Raw genomic sequence first — 17,709 nt, 5'->3', positions numbered from 1 at the left:
GGGTTTCTCTCTGACACATTCTTGGTGCGCAAGGGGACCCACCAGGGCTGCCCCCTGTCGCCCTTGTTTCTTCTCTTGGCTGTCGAACCCCTAGCGGCCATGATACGAGTCTCCAACGCCATCTCCAGGATACCCATCACTGGTTGATGTTCCACTATTTATGTTCCGATAATATCCTACTTACCCTCACTGACTTATCCAACTCCTTACCGGCACTTCGTGACATACTCTCCGAATTTGAGCTCCATTCAGGATATAGAATAAACTGGGGTAAGAGAGAGGCATTACCGCTGTGTAACGGTGAGGGCATCAGTCCGGGCTCTATCTGTAAAATGGAAACTGTTGCATCTTCAATATCTTGCCATATATATCAATAGTGGTCTGGAGAACATGATAACAGATAATTTGGACCCGTTGTTAACCAAAATGAAATGTGACTGACAAGTGGACGCACCTAGGCCTTTCCATGTGTGGTAGAGCTCAGGCTGTACGAATGGTAACCCTACCATGCTTCCTATATGTCCTAGGTATGTTACCCTAACAGATTCCTCTGTCTACTCCCGAGAGATAGATCGTCGCATTCGGGCCTTTGTGTGGGGCTCACTGCATCCGCAGCTACCCAGGGCAGCATTACTCACCAGACATGAGTTCGGAGGTCTGGGCCTTCCCTCCATGGAACACTACACACTTGCATTACCCCTCTCACAATTAGCCTATCTTCTGCCGAAAACACGGGACCCACCTCTTTGGGTGGAGGTGGAAAGGACTCTCTCCCACTCCTTGCCGGGGCTACAGATACTCTATAATGCAAGATCTGCTTCCTTACATTCAACCAACCCCATGATCAAAGCTGTGCGCTACTCGTGGCAACAAGCTCATTGATTGTTCAAAATTGACCCCCAGATCCACGACAGAGCACCATTGTGGGGCAATGGGGGATTACTCATAGGGGGGGGAAAAAAAAAAATAATAATAATAATAATAATCTTCTGGGAGGGGTGAAGTTCAAAGGGCCTTCAACGACTTGACCAACTTCTGAACAGGCGCACATTTAAATCTTTCACAGAACTAAGGGAGGAATTTGATCTCCCGAAGCATCATCTATGGCGCTTTGTTCAGCTTAAACACTGTCTGGAGTGGCGATTGGGAAAGCCCCCCTGGAACTTCCCTCAATCCCAGATTCTCCACTATTTGGAAACCTGGTGATACCTTTGTGGCGTAATTTCCGGGCTCCACTCTCAGCTGAATCACCACCTTGTTTCCATCCCTGGCTACGGATAGGATGTACTTATCCACTCATCATTCCCCCTACCCTCACCCTCCCCTATACGCCTCCCCTTCTCTTGGACTCAGCTACTTTCACACACATACTTTCCCTAGTTCCCAACCCCTCTTGCCCTTCTCACTGCTTCTCCCACCCAATAACCCCCCCCGGTCGAACTTACTATTTCTATTCTTAACTTTTCACTTTTTCCCTGCCCTTTTCCCTCTGCCCTTTCCTTAGCTCCTTCTCTCTTTCTCTTCCACTTTACTACTTCTTTTCTCATGAACATTGTGTTTTATCATTGTATTATTCTCCCTGTTTATGGCTTTTGCACCTCATAGCACAGAAATAACTTTCGATATGTAACACGTCACATCAGTTGTTCGTTATCCCTAGTACTCCAAGTCTAGCATCTATCCTTCTCATCCATCAGTCAGCATGACGTATTGGCTCGGAAACCTGCTTGTGTGTTGAGACGCTCTTAAGATTTTTGCACTCTCCGGCGTGTTCTTGAAAGGGCGGCCAGCTAAGTTTTTCTTCCCCCTACCTCCTTCACCACATTTATAGATTCTCTTTCCCAGATCTAGATGTCATATTTTCCCTCTTTCTCTTCCAATATCTCTCTTGCACATTGTCCCTGCCATTCAGTCCCCGCGACCTACAAGAATCACGTCTCTTTCCGCGAGCCTCCCCGTTGGTGACCCTCCCATGCTCCTTCCCTTGCCCCTGCTCGCTGTGGCGGTTGCTGCAGTGGGAGGAGGTAGGGGAAAACTTGTAGACTGGGACCTACCCGAAATACTGGTTGACTCTGTATACTATCACTGGGATACGGTTGGAGTCATTAACGCACCCTTATACACCTATCATACTACTTGTGCTGAGTTATCAGTTGCACTGCATTTCGGAAGTATGATATTAATCACTGAAGCCCTGTTCGGCATTTGCCCGCCTCAGGTCACATGTTATATTTACATGGCTATGGTTTCTTTCATTAATGTCTATGTTGAACATTTGTAAGTGACTCTTGCTTATTGTATGTAGAACGGGATATAAGCACTATGTTAATACTTTTGTTCTTGAATGTTGACTCTACAACCTTTAATAAACAAATACAACACAAACAAAAAAGAGAGAAAGTGTGTGTAGTTTTGTGAGTGTGTGTGCGTTCCTCCATCAAGCAGCAAGGAGAGGGATTTTTTTTTTTTTGTTTTTTTTTTTTAAAACATCTTTTAATGAAAGCAAGCAGGCATATAGGCAATCTGCATTTCACAATCAAATACACATTTGTACTTAAGATACCTTATACTATCAAGTGAGACCCACCCCCTGCCTCCCCTAGGATCAAGGTGTTACAATAAAGGGAGTCTCCCCCTCCACCTTTATTGGAGATCTAGTACATGGGTTGCACCTATAAGCTTTCCGCTTGCCCACACTTTCCCCACTTCGCTTGGCAGCCTCTGCTTTCGTAGACAGTTTTTTCCACCACCATACACCAATCCATGTTTTTTTTTTTTTCCAATTACTGCTTGGCGGTTTTAATGAGCCCCCCACCCCCTCCCCTCCCCCCACAAAAATCAGGCTAAGTTGCGCTTGGCCATCAACAGACCCCGTGTCAACCAGATTTGACCCATTCTTTTCAGGTCTGTTGCTTCCCATACATTGAGGAAGTTCCAGGGATGCCTGGAGTCAAAGAAAGAGGAAAGTGTGTTAGCATAAGCAACACAGCACAAGGGTGGAGATAAGCCTTGGCAGAGGGAAAGTGAATAAACACCCATGGCAGTACCTGAGAGCGGACATTGCCTTTAACTTGGTTTGTGGACTCTTGTCAGATCTCTAACTAAAATTGCTCCGCTCCACTTCTAGAGTGAAAGGCCAGCCAGTCAGCCACTTTCTAAATATTTTCCATACCTCTCTTTCTTTTCCCTACAGGCAGAGGAATTGGAATGCTTGTGAAGAGAGGGCTTCTAAAGCATCCTTCACTGTGCAGCCCCCATCATGCAGAATTCAGGGCTTATGAAAACTTTTAGCAGAGGCAATAAATGCCTCACCATGTTTGCTCTCCAAGAATGCCTTCTATCAGCATAATGCATAACAAGGGAGCGGCCAGAAATTACAATACCACCCACTTCAAACGAAAGCTCTTATGGCAATAAGCAAGCAAAGCAACTCATCGTGACCTTCTGCATAAGAGCTTGCTGGTCCATCCAAGCACTTATCCATTCATCGTTTCATCCTCCAATACACCAGCTGATAGCCTCCATTTCACCTTTACATTCTGCCATCCATTTAATCTGTCATTCAGTGTCACCATTCCATCATATCCAAACCTTTCCATCTAATCAATCATCCATCCATTCTTTCACATATCCATCCCCTTTAATCCATCCATTCTTTCAATCTATCCATCTTTCCACTCATCCATATACCCTTTCACTCCTTTTTGCCATTCTTTCACTTCATCCATCTATTCATCATATTCCCTTTGGCTCATCCATCTATACACCCTTTCACTCAGCCATCCATTCTTACTCATCCATTCACCCTTTAACCCATCCATCCCTTAATTTACCCTTTCACTCAGCCATCCACCCTTTCACTCACTTATCCATCCTTCCATCAATTCAGTCACTCACTCACTCATCTGCCCTTTCATCCAGACATGCATCTACCCTCCCCTTGACTTATCCATCAATTGTTTTACTTATCCATCTTTGCATACATCCATTCACTCATCCTCCCTTTTACTCCTACCATATATCCTTTCATTTATCTATCCACTCACTCTTCCATCCTTTCTCTCATCCAGCGATCCATTCTTTCATCGATCTATTCTCATTCACCCATCCACCCTTTCACTCATCCATCCACCCCTTCACTCCTTTTAGCCATACTTTCACCCATCCATCCTATTCCGTTTGGCTCATCCACCTATCTATCCACCCTTTCACTCAACCGTCCAACCTTATCCATCCATCGACCCATCTATCCACTCATCCATCCATCCATCCCTTCATTTACCCTTTCACTTAGCCATCCACCCTTTCATCCAGACATGCATCTACCCTCCCCTTTACTAACCCATGCATTGTTTTCTGGCGACAAACAAGATTTTTAAAATCAATGTCCCTTTTTCCCTCACAAATATTTTTCTTGGTAGTTTCCCCCCTCCCCCAACAGCCTTTATTTACCTTTGAAGTATAAGTTGATAGATCTACTGTTAGCAATTGCATTGCATTTAATAACTTCAGATTGGAAACAAGACAGTTCTGTAACTTTGAGCCTGACGGAATGCTGTATGTTTTCATCACAGATTGGACATCAACTATGTTTCTCCTGTCTCACTGGCTATAAAGAGAGATTTAATATAACTTTCACTAACTAATTATCTCTCTCTAATCTCCACAACCTTTAGTAAAGTTATTACTGAATCAGCTGAAGTAAGAAAACCACCCTAAACAATTGTATGTTTTTACGTTTTATATTGGTATCTTATATTAAAACTGCAAGTTTATATTTGATCATACTTAACTTGTTTCAATGTTTACAGTTTTTGTATATTTTGTTACATTCTTTCTACAAGATTAGATATTTTCCCCATGTCATTACCTGTTCCCCTCCACCTTTGATCTTTTTTTTTTTTTTTTATTCTGTTATTCTTTAGCATAGATCCAATACATTTATTTGTATATAATTATATTTTAATTTTTCTCTTATTATTTTCATTGTTTACTATTTTCTGCCCTATCACTTTTTTCTTTTTATCCCATGTACTAAAAAGTTTTTTCTTTTGCTGTTTTACAATAAACAAAAAAATAAAACTAAGAGTAAGAACTGATCATAGACCACTGGTTGAAATTTTTAATAAAAAGGGTTCGGATCTTAGCTCTGGAAGAATAACTAAATGGGTGGCAGCGTCACAAGAATGTAATTTTGAGGTTAAATATATCCCTGGTGCTGATAATGGGGTGGCTGACACACTTTCAAAACTCATCCCAGTAGATGATACAGAAGTGACAACCACTGGACAGTTAGATGATGATACTAAGTGGGCCTCTGAATTAGAAAGTGAAGTTATTTCTGAACGGTGGAGAGAGGAACTTGGCTTAGATAAGGTGTTGTGTGAAGTCATATCCGTGGTACGCATGGGGTGGATCAACAAGAAACAAGATTCTGGTTTGTGCAAAATGTTTTGGGGAGTAAGGGTTGAACTCAGTACAGTGAAGGACTTATTCAGAGGTACTAGACTTCTACCTCCTAGTAGTCTGAGACTAGAGTTGATAACTTCCCACAGCTTTACTTTTCAAGCCTGTTTTCCTTCACCCTCGTATCTGTACATCGTAACTTTTTTTTACTCATCTCAGTGACCATCAAAACCTTCCTACACCTCATCATGGCCTGCTAGGCCGTGGTTTTACCAACCTAAGGTACTGTGTTCTCAGTGGTTCTCCCGGGCATAATGGGGGGGGGGGGGGGGGAACTCCCTCTCCCCTGGGGCCTACAGGTCTGCAAATCCCAAGCACACAAAACTATTGATAGTTTTTCGGTGCAAGCTTATGATGTTATCTCTAATGAGAAAGTTGGCTGAGCAGCACCTTTCCCTTACAGATGATGACATTGTTCCATCTTCACTACCCATGCTGCTCCTCCTGCTGACTTCCACAGTGATGTCTTGGATGATGGTCACCCTAGTGTGCCAGCTATCAGAAGGGAATGGTGCTTGCCGTAGTACTGGAGATGATTTGATGGTAGGGAAGGGCCTAAGTAGGTCTATTCCTGCTGTACTCTCACCTAGCTCTGGCCCAGTATGTAAACCAAGAAAAAGGGTATTGAAACCCAAGCTAGGAAAAAAAATTCTTACTGGTTACGCAAAAGCAGAGTACCTCAGCTCCCTGACACCGGACTCTGCTTTTTGGGACAGCATAAGTGGATGCCTCAACGATTTGCCTGATCTTAAACTATGGCCCGTGCATGACCGACTTGTCACTACAAAGGCTAGCTTGAAAGGCTTAACAGACAGGGGGTGCCCCATAAGCCCACCACAGGAGCAGGCCAATGTGGACGCAAGGCAACAACTGTGCAATTCAATGCTAGGGAAGCATGCAAAAGGGGTGATATTGTTCGGAGATCTGTTTTAACTACAAGAGCTTCTCCTAGACCCCCAAGTCAGGGAGCCAGTCATTCTGCTCTCATCACAAATTGGTAACGAACCAGACAGGAGGCAAGCCACTTCAGATCCCCTTCCTGTTAACTTTCCTCCAGCCTCGTGTCCCTAAGTAGCTATTTTAGCAGATGTTCCCAGTTGGCCTGTCGGTACAACTAATTCAAGGCTGGATTTAAAAAAACAAGGGGACACATCGGCTTATCATGAACATGTGATGTTATCGTGATATGTATAAAGAAATCCCCTTGTATGCAGAGTTGGGGCTATAGAACCTTTAGCAAGACAATTTCCGGAGACTGTATAATTATAAACTTCTGAAGACTTCTGGCACAAGCCAGGGCTGGTACTGTAAAATCAAGTTCACTAAAGAGCCTTCCCTTGGGATTCTTCTATAAATGCCTAGCCCCCATTAATCCTGTGAGTAATGGAAACCAAGCATTTACCCATTTTCCTAACAGGTTGCAAGGTGCATTACAGCCAACAACTGGGTAAAGATTCATGGTACTTTCTGGCTTGGAGGACAATGGCTGATAATACATAAGGGAGTGTGTGTGCTGATGTTCCGGGTAGCAGGGTCACTGCACATATGAATACGAGACCCTCTAGCTGTATGATCACTCTCCCGGTTTTGAAAACCCAGGGCACTACTGGATTATGTGAAGGTCTTTCAAATCCCCTCTGCTGGGCCCCCTATGTGCATCTCCATGCATGAGAACCTCTGGGGTAAACTATGTTTCTGAATCTGGCCAATTTGTTCCTACAGTAATGCAAGAGCCATTCACAGAGGGAACCTATGATGCTGACCCTGGCTATTATACTCATACAGATAGGCAAGATTTAACATCTTGGGGAAGAATTAAGATCTATCCATTAGGCAACCTGTCCCTATAGACGGTAAGAAAGGCCCATTTGTAGCCCCATTTGGTGATGGTAGTGCTAGGTTAAGCTTCCTAAGCTCAAACATTGCCGGTTTGTCTTCCAAGTTACGTATTTAGGAATAGCATACCCTATATTGTCTTCTTGCAGGAAACGTGGGTGGTGATTGATCTATATTTTGATGGGTACCCATGTTTAACATGACATGCAGCCCCTTCCCTGTCGGCGGGGCTGAGGAAAGGGGTGCTTGGAGGCCTGATTTAAAGAAAATATTGGATGTAAAATACTGTCCATACCGACAGAGATGGAATCTGTGCAGATTTTGAGATTAAGGTGGTGTCACAAGTTTGGGATTTTTATGGTTAATTTTTACAACAGTTTTTCAATTAGGAAAACTAATTTCCAAGGGTTGTTTGCCTTGTTAGGAGCACTAGCTGATCTTTTAACTTACTGCTGGCAGGTGACATCATTGCTGAAGTGGCCAATATGCCACCTCTTTCACCTGTAACTTTTGAGCCCACCTCAGACGAAGTTGGTCAGAATGATATGGATGTAAAAGAAGGTTGGGGGGGGGGGGAGGACTTGAACACCTTTCTGATGTCCCATCATCCAGAGAGCTCTGTCCCAACTGTATCATCTGCAACTACCCAACATACATTGGGAGGGGCTGCTGCTTGATAACTGACTGTTTCCCAGAACTTGAACCCACTCATCCTGAGAGAAGGTGGTGGGAGGTTCTTCCTCCATTTGGTGACCATAACCCACTAGCCCTCCAAATTAAAATACCCTCAAAGGTCCGGGAGCGATTGGAGGGTGTCAGGTACTAACCACAAAAGATGCAGGGCATAGGCTGGTTTGGCACTCTGCAGATAGAAAAATATTATTGATACTATTAATGAATCAGGTCGACAATGAGTGTGGAGGATTGGTGAACTGTTGTTCCTCAGAGGCATCAGGGCCCAATGTTGTTCTAAATAACTTTATAGAATTAACCTCCAGCATAATTGATGTGCTGATGAGGCCAATAATGAACCATAACTCATAATAAACCATGGCTTCACAGACTGCTGAATGGCCAATAATAGGCTACCTAGGGAACTGAAGCAAGTTCCAAGGAACCAGGGTGCAGTCACTGCATGCAGGAAATCCTATAATCTGGCGGTAAAAAAAAAAAAAAAAAACAGGAAGATAGAGTTTAAGGACAAGTGGGAAACTCTTGTAGCTGCCTGCCAGAATCAATATCCCCAGGCTTTCTGGAAGGCTGTACGTGCTGCCCTTGCACCCGGGCCCCCACTTCAAAAAAGTAGGTACTCATATTGACCCTGATGTCTGGACTGACATTTTCTGTAACCTATCTTTCCAGAGCTTCAAGCCCACAGGGTGGGTTGGCAGATTACCCACTACCCCTGAACGTATATTTTTCTGTTGAGGAGATTTCTAAAGCTATCCACAATAGCCCCTCTATGAAAGCTCCCAGGCCGGATGGATCCGTATGGATATTTTTAAGGAAAGCCCCAGGGTTTTGGTCTCCCCGCTTACTAAAGTTATTAACTCTGCTTTTAGGGTGGGTGTCCCACTTTGTGGTGTAAGTCTATAGTGGTGCCTGTCTTCAAGAAGGGAAATGCCCACGATCCAAAGAGCTATCTCCCAATTTCGTTTGACTCCACCACAAAAATAATTGGGAGAGTTATTTTGGATCATCCCCTCTTGTGTATGCTTGAGAGTAATATCCTTTCTCCAGCCTAATATGGGTTTAGGAAGGACCTCATCGCCACAGAACAGTGTTTAAATTTACATCTCCTTGTGTTGGAATACAAATTTTCAAAGGGCAGTGCTATTCAGTTGGCATTTATGGACTTACCGAGTGCCTTTGATTTGATTCTGTAAATAGGCGTAAATTATGGGATGTCCTGATCTCTCTGGGCCTTGAGGTAGCCTTGGTTGTTTTTCTAAGACACCTCCACTGGGACCTATAGGCATCCATAAGGTTTGGCGAGTGCATCTCCTCATTTTCAGTTAAACATGGAGTGCGCCAAGGTTGCACGCTTGTCTCAATATTATTCCTGCTGTATATTAATGATCTAGAAAGGGCATTTGTGACAGTTGGGGGGCGAATGTGCCACAAAATGATAATAAACCCATGCCTGCACTTCTCTATGCAGACGTTGCGGTGTTTCTGGTCAGGACAGCAAATGGTCTTAAGTTGATTTCCAGCTTGAAAGGCATCCATCTGTAAACTTTTCACAAAAACGTTTATTCTGGGGTGTGGCCTGAAGAACACGAAAACCCGCTTTTTACACATTGAGGGAAGGCAGACAGAAAAAGTGAGCCAGTTTCTGTACCTCAGGCTGGTGTTTGATGACACATGAACTTGGACCCCTAGCATCTGGAATAGGCTAGACCACTTCCTGCGTGCAGTGAGAACTACTTTCTCTCTGGCTGTCTCTATAGAGAATAAAAACCTATTGAACCAATCCTGGAAACTTACAAGAGAAAGTATCTCCCTGCTCTTACTTACGGTACGGGGTCTGGGGCTACAGATATGCAAATAGCGTACAAGTGGACGAAAACAGATTTTGTAGGTGTGTGTTGGGCCCACCTCACATTTCGCATCTAATCTGGAGCTTGGCTTGGAATATGTTAAGGATTCAAAGGAGGATACAATAAATGTTGTCCTGTGGTCACTAGGGTAGAGATGTAATGAAACCAGCTGTCAGAATACGGACTTCTCCAGAACACTGCAGGGGTGGCCCCTTACCTGATTTTTAATCTACAGCACATGGGAATTAATGTTATTGACCAGTTTTAGATTAGGGTCCATTAAACAGCTGCTATGTTTTCAGCAAGGGCAATTTGCTTTCTCCGATGTACCGGACCATGTCACGAGAAGTCCCTCTTGCATTTTGTCAGTACTATCTTCCCTTTACTATTTTTTTTTTTTATTTAAATCATTTTTATTGGTTTTACTTTCCAGATACATATTATATACTGTGCTCTATTTTACAGCAGGATCACATTTATCTGAGTTGGTAACATTCAAACACCTAACCCACCCCCCCCCCCCCCAACTTGTGCACACTTCAGATCCACCTGTGAAAAACAATATTATTTCATTCGGCGTTAGTTAGGCTCCTGCACCTGTGTTGTGACATTGGGAAGCCCCGCATACGCCTTCTGATATGGACTATCTTCTACTGGGTCCTCGTTTTATGATAGATAATGGTACCTTTGCGTGTGTTCGGTAATGGTGAGCGGGGTGTATGGTAGTGTGCATACAGTATGTGTGGACTGGAGTGCCAGAACCAGTGGGCAGTTGGGCAGCTAGGGCAAGGATCTTTGCGCTTACACGTCTATAATAAGTTACGCATCCGGGGGGGAAAACTGTTGTGGGATATGCAGGCGTATTACTACTTAATATGTTGTGCGAAGGGTCGCCCATATCATGGGGGCTTGTTATAATTTTTAGCTTCGAGTTTGGACACCAATGCTTCCCAGGTGTCGCAACCTGTAAGTTGTTTCCCCTCCCGTGCTAGTTTCCTCAGCACTTGATATTCTGTGCAGGCCCAGCGCAGTCTAAGGGTATGCCATGATTTCTGATCGGGTGCTCTAGGCGCTTTCCAGTGCATTGCGATCAATCTTTTATACATCACGCATGCTAGGTCAGCAAATCTGTGTAAGTGCCTGTGCTTTTTTGTTCTTGTCCTCAGCCCCAGAAGGCATGACTTGGGGTCCCCTGTCAGCACGGGTCCTGTCAATTCCGAGATCGCTAGCACCACCTCTTTCCATACCTTTTGTACTCGAGGGAATTCCCAGACCATGTGGTAGAAGTGTGCCCGTGGCGCTTTGCATCTGGGACATGTCAGCTCCGAGCCGGGAAACATTCGCTTTAACCTGGCTGGAGACAAGTATGTTTGGTGTGTGAAGTTGAACTGGGTGTAACAAAATCTGGGGTTCCTCGACACACCTCAAGCATGTTGCAGGACTTTCGGCCAATCCTCTTGTGGTACCGGGTCTGGGAGGACCGAGTTCCACCTCTCCCTGGCCCTCTCCATGTGCGGCACGGGGGGATTGTTAAGGAGCTTGTATAGGCTCGATACTACTTTTGTATGGGCATCATGTTGTAGTATATGGTGGATTATGGGGGAGATCTTTGGTTCTAGGACTCCTGCGCCCCATGTCTTTTTGATTGCCAAGCATATGGCGTGGTATGACAGGAATTGGCCGGGGTTTACTGCAGTGAGAGCCTGCATGGCTTCAAATGACATTAGCTTACTGTCCTCAAAGCAATCACCCACTGACTGTATGCCTGTCTGTCCACACAGACGGCTGGTGCGTTGCAGCCTTATACCATCCCAGGAGGAGATCCAGTGGGACATGCGGGGAGTAAGGGAACGTCTTGTGGCCTTTTTTGACTTATTTACCCCAACATGTGTGTGCCGCTGCCAGCAGTGGGTTAACAGATTCGCTTTTAGGGTGTTTAATTGACAGCCACGTTAACAGTGGAGTCCCTTTTAACCAGGACTCCAGCCATTCGGATTCTGCCGGCATTGGTCGGTGGATCCAATTCTGTAGCCACTGCAGCTGAGCAGCCACGCAATAAAGTTCAAAATTGGGAGCTCCAGACCGCCGGGCATTGAAGTGAGGTTAGTGCCACACGCGCTCTCCCCCCGCCCCAAATGAGTTGTAGAAGCTCTGTGTTCAGATTTCTGAAAAAGCTCCTTGGGATGTTAATCAGCAAAGCCGCAAAATAATATAACAGCCTCGGTAGTATTAGCATATTCGCGACCGCCACCCTGCCTGGGGGCGAGAGCGGTAGTCTGTTCCAGAATTGTAGCGAGCCCTTTATGGAAGCTAGTGCTCTCCCCAGATTCCAGTCTCTCAAGTCATCTGTGTTGTGGTATAGGTTTACCCCGAGGTATTTGAACGTTTCAAAGCACCATTTCAGCCGCCCCAGCGGGGCAGTCACCTGCCTCGCCGGTGGCCACCTGACCAGCGGGAATGTGCACGACTTATCCCAGTTTACCACTAGGCCGGATATGCTTCCAAATCCGGCCAGCACGGACATTACCGCTGGTATCACACTCGCTACTTTTCCGGATGTAGATTAAAGCATCATCAGCGTATAGCGAGATTGCATGATGAAGCCCATTCCTGGCTATCCCCCAAATATCTTCCATCGAGCGTATTCTTGCTGATAGTGGTTCCATTGCTATAGCGAACAATAACGGGGATAGGGGACAACCCTGTCTCGTGCCCCTGGAGATTGGACAGCTGTCCGATATAACTCCACCTATCTTCACTCTAGCTTGGGGGTTGGAGTAGAGTGTCCGGACCCAACAAATATAATTGGGGCCTATTCCCATTCGCCGCATTGTGGCCAGGAGGAAGTCCCCACTCTAACGTATCAAACGCTTTTTCAATGTACAGTGACAGCACCATTTTGTCCTGTGCCTCTGGGGGGGTGTTACCCATTATGCTCAGCAATCTGCGAATGTTTAGGAAAGTGTTGCGTTTCGGGATGAAGCCGTTTTGATCATCATGTATTAGGGTGTGTATGATAGGAGCTAGTCGGTTAGCCAGTATTTTACCAAATATTTTGCAGTCTAAATTTAGGAGCGAGAGTGGTCTGTAAGATTTGACAACAGTGGGGTCACGACCCTGCTTGGGGAGAACCACTATCATGGTTTCTCTCCGAGATGGGGGAAGTTGTTCATTGGCCCACGCCTCCTCAAACACCTTCAACAATTGGGGGCTTTAGGCGAGAAGAGTAGGTGGCAAAGTACTCTATCGGGAGGCCATCTATGCCAGGTGCTTTGTTCCTGGGGATTTGCATCAAGGCTAAATCTATTTCGCCCACTGTCACGGTGGTTTCAAGGGAGTCCCTGTCAGCTAGGGATAATTGCGGTACTAGAGAGTCTCCCAGGAAGGACTCAAGTTGCAGTGACGTGCACGAGGTACGTTTAGTGTACAACTTTGTATAATATTCGCGGAACGTTTTATTTTAGAGTTGTGTGGTTACTGTAGTGTGTATGCCTACCCGTATGATCCCAAAGGGGGACTGCTGTCTATTCTTCTGTAGCAGCCACGCCAACAATCTGCCCGATCTGTTGCCTTCTGTGTGCAAGTGCGATAAGTGGTAATTATAATTGTGGCATCGGAGTCTGCAGTCTACTTTGTTGTATTTTGAGCACGCTTCTTTTAGCGCTGTGTGGGGGCTTTCGTTGCGTGCTACCGCTATTTCTGCCACCCTGAGCTTCTGTTCTAATTTACCAATTTCCACCTGTAGGGTGCGTCTTACTCCCCATGTGGTGGACATGCATTGTCCTCGTACCACCACTTTATGGGAGTCCCACTCGACTTCCCGTGAGTTTGCTGTGGAGTCATTTGTTTCCCAGTACTGATTCAATGTGGTTTTTAGAATTTCCACAAATGCCTGGTCTTGTAGAGCGTCTACCTGAAGGCGCCACGTGGGGATTGCCTGTCGCCTCCTGCCCCAGTCCAGTGACACTTTCAGTGGCGAGTGATCTGACAGTGTCCTTGCTAGGTATTCCTACCCATTAACCAATGCTCCTATATCCCGGGTAACCCATATTATGTCTATTCTAGTGTGAGTTGTGTGGTGCTGAGTAGAATGAATATTCCCTCTGTTGCGGGTGTCCCATGCGCCATTAAGTCATAATCTCATGTCCCCCGCCCATCTCTGTAATGAACTTGTGGTGTTTCTTTTTGCTATCGTGCTCGCTGGAGCGTTGGACCTGTCTAGTGTTGTATTTGGTGGGCTGTTAAAGTCTCCACCCCAAATGGCCGGAGACTAAGGGTTAATCAATAATGACGGCGTAAGTGTGCTCAGGAAGCCTGCGATCCTGCTGTTTGGTGCGTATATACCAACTACTGTCAGCTGTTTGCCATCTAACTGGCCTTCCACAACCACAAATCTTCCGCCTTGGTCTATTCTGTGCGCTGTTCGGAGTAATGGGACACCGCCTGCTATCCAGATCAATAGGCCCCTCACGAAGGCCGAGTACATTGTACCTATTACCTGCCCACCCCACTTCGCACGCTGCTCCTGCAGGTCTGGCTCCAGCATGTGTGTCTCTTGTATAATAGCAATGTGTGTTCCCAGATGTTTAAGGAGTGTGTAAACCCGGGACCGTTTACTCGGCGCTCCCAAGCCCCTCACATTCCATGCTACAATATGGTATTGCTTTATGTTACGTTTCATATGTGGTGCCATGTGGATTTATAAGATGGTCCTGTTCATGCATGCCTGCCGATTACATTCGTCACATGCTCAGCCGCCCCCTCTGCAGTACCATTTAATAAAGTTTCCATTTGCGGCAGTGTACCCTGCTTTTTAAGTGGATCTGTTGTGTGCTTTGTTACTAAATTACAACTCCCTCCCTCCCTCCCTCCCCAACTGCATCCTTTACCCTACTAAAAACTTGTGTGAAACTACTTAACCCATAACAGTGTGAAAAAACCTGTATCTGGCTGGATATCTGTGGTGGTGTAATGTTGGCAACCAGATGTGGCTCTTTTACGGGGCTCACATCTTTCCGCAGACTTAATCTGCTGATACAGTTGGGCACCACCCCCCCCCATTGTGGAGGGGAGAGAGAGAGAGGGGACCTCCCCCCCCCAGTGTGCCCGCCCCCTCCAATCCCCCATGAACGCGCCCCAGCAGATGTGAGTGGGTTTATGCGAAAGATACACCCTGTTATGAGTGCCCAATCTTCCGAGGCCGTCTCTTCCCGGAGACCCCTGGTGCCATCCGATCACGGCCACTATTTGTACTAATGGAAAGGTGGAGCGGTAGAGTATAGTTAAAGTTAGTCTGCGGTTCTAGGGGTAACGATCAGTCCTTTCCACACTCCTGTTATTGTAGAGTCGGAGCTGGTCGTGTCGGAGTCCAAGTTGATCTCGGGGGTCGACCTGGGTCTTCGAAAGTTACTTTGCGTCAGCAGAGGCGTTTCCTTCAACACTTTTGCCCTTTCTTCGGCTGCCTGTCGATCATTAGGTTGACCCCTGGTGCGCCTCTTAGAACGTTTCCTCGATGCGGGGGTTATCCATTCCTCGTCCCCCCCCCCCCCCCCCCGGCACCCTCCTGGGGGTGCGCCAGGCCCTTGGCGTGTAGCCATGTCCAGGCATCCTCAGGGGACACCACTCCGACACCACTCGTAATTTAGCAGGGAACAACAGAGCATATTTAATTTCATGTTCTCGCGGGCGCTGTTTGATTTTAACATAGGTGTTACGTTGATTTTGCACCTCCTGTGTGAAGTCTGGGTATGCATTAATGGTTGAGTCCTCATAATTATATGGGCCTTTATTGCGGAACTGTTGCAAAATTGCGTCTCGATCCCTGTAATTTAAAAATCTAGCAATCAGTGGTCTGGATGGTTGACCTGGGACCGGAGGTCTGCCCGGGATTCTGTGCACCCTTTCTATGGAGAAGAACTTGGATGGAGCCCCGTTTAGTACTTCCTGGATTAGCCATTGCTCCAGGAATAACTCCAAGTTGGGTTTCCTCATGTTTTCAGGGAACCCCAGAAAGCGGACATTATTGCGGCGCGACCTGCTCTCCGCCTCCTCCAGAGTGCCTTCACCTCCGCATCTAGGCGCTGTATTTGTTTTTGATTATCTTGGGCCATGGGAGCCATTTCGGATATCCTCTCTTCTGCCGATTTCACTCTTTCCGACAAATTGCGGTGATCCACTCGGAGTAAATTTAGGTCTTGGGAGACTGCGTCTATTCTGTTTTCCAGGGAGAATTTAGTGTCCATGATCGCCTGCCATACTTTCTCAAATTGTGCGGAATGTGACAAGAGTGTGCTTTCTAAGGTTTGTAGAGACGGGTTTGGCTACTGGTCATTGGGCTTTTGGCGTTCCGATCTTGGTTCTTGGTCGATTTAAGCCTGCCTGCCATTATGCCTGCCTGAAAGAAGCCGTGTGGGATGCAGCGATGCTCTGCTTAGTTTTGTTTTGTCCTCGCAATGAGTTACCCCTGCGCCGTATACCCTTGACACAGTATTTGCTCCCTTGCCCACTGGGCTCCGCGTTGGTTGGTGGAGTACGAGGTGTATTCTTCCCTATTAACTTACCAGAGCATGCCTCAGTTTGTCCACAAGCTAATGCAGGGGGCTGCTGGTGCAGCTGGCGAAACCAGTGTCGAGTTGCCATGGGGTTCGATAGTGCGTCCTCCTCGGGGTCGGGGTTTTGCGCCTGCTGCACTGGTGGTTCAGTCACCCCGAGGGGCAGCGGAAGAGACGGGCCGCGGTTGCACGAGGGGGGACGGGGAGGCATCCAGGGGCACAAACAAGGGGAACCAACCCCCGGGCGGACTCACGTTCACCTCCGCTCCCGACGGCCGAGGTCCAAGAATGAGCAGCTGCCGTTGTTCTCTGTCCCGTAGTGGCGCTAGCTGATCTGATGTGTGGTCACTCTGCCCCCGCGGGCCGGGCTCGCTCCTGCGCCCATCATCCTGCCCGGGTGGGGCCGGCGAGGCCACTGTGTTGCGCTCGGGGGAGCATAGTGTGCCCCACAGCCGGAGAGCAGCACCTCAACGAGTGCATCCAGCAAGGGGGGGGGGAGGCCCAGGGGGGAGGGGAGCCCCCACCGCTCTCCCCCGCCACGCCACCCCTGCCACAGGAATCAGAGTCCCCCCCTCACCCGACGAAGCCACAGCCCTTGCCTCCAGTCAGGGCCCGCTCCGCTCCTCAATCAGACCGAACCGGACCGATGCGGGCCCTCCTGCCCGCCTCAAGCCCAGCGGCTGGGTCGGCCTCCTGTGGGTCGCCGCTCAATCTGGTCCGGCACCCCAGCCCAGGGCCACCGCCGCCTCTATTCCGCGGCACCGCCCAGCGTGCGCCGTGTGTCTCTCCGGTCTCCCCAGCGGGCCCGGCAAGGCCTCGTCCAGGGAGGGGGGGAGAGAGAAAGGGGGCTCACCTCGCCCCCTCCACGCGCCGGCTGTCTCGGGCGATCCCCAGTGCAGGCAGCGGCACGTCAATCCAGTGCTCCAGCCCCACAGGGGGCGGGGGGGTTGGGGAGAGCAGGGCCACTAGCCACGGTTCACCTCGCGTTGGGCGCCGCCATTGCAGGAGCTCCCAGCGCTGTCTTTCGGGCTCAGGGCCAGTCTCGGCCGTTCGGCCCAGTTTCCCCAGGCGTCGTCTCCTCTCGACCGCGCCTGTCCGACGGGGGCAGCTCGCACCCTCCGCGGCGCCGATGAAATTCCAGGGGGGGGGGGGTGGGGGCAGCGCCCTGCAGGATAATTATGGCAAGTCCGGGATGGAGCTCGCTAACTAGGAGTCCTTCCCGGCCGCCATTTTGGCTCCTCCCCATCTTCCCTTTACTATACGATATTTGCTGCCTTTGTTACAGAAAAACAAGGTTAGCAAATGTAGACTGACTC

General features: G+C 47.7%; 1 protein-coding gene across 5 annotated transcripts in view; it reads right to left on the bottom strand.

Annotated features, from left to right (window-relative positions):
• The window catches only part of LOC138265575 (G2/mitotic-specific cyclin-B3-like), a 248,864-nt gene that overhangs the window by 168,192 nt on the left and 62,963 nt on the right, over positions 1-17,709 (bottom strand). The gene's annotated exons all lie outside the window — the stretch shown is intronic.

The sequence above is a fragment of the Pleurodeles waltl genome, chromosome 11 (genome assembly GCF_031143425.1).
Source record: "Pleurodeles waltl isolate 20211129_DDA chromosome 11, aPleWal1.hap1.20221129, whole genome shotgun sequence".
Lineage (NCBI taxonomy): Eukaryota > Metazoa > Chordata > Amphibia > Caudata > Salamandridae > Pleurodeles > Pleurodeles waltl.
Note: the sequence above shows the minus strand (reverse complement) of the source record. Positions and strands in the feature narration are given on the sequence as shown.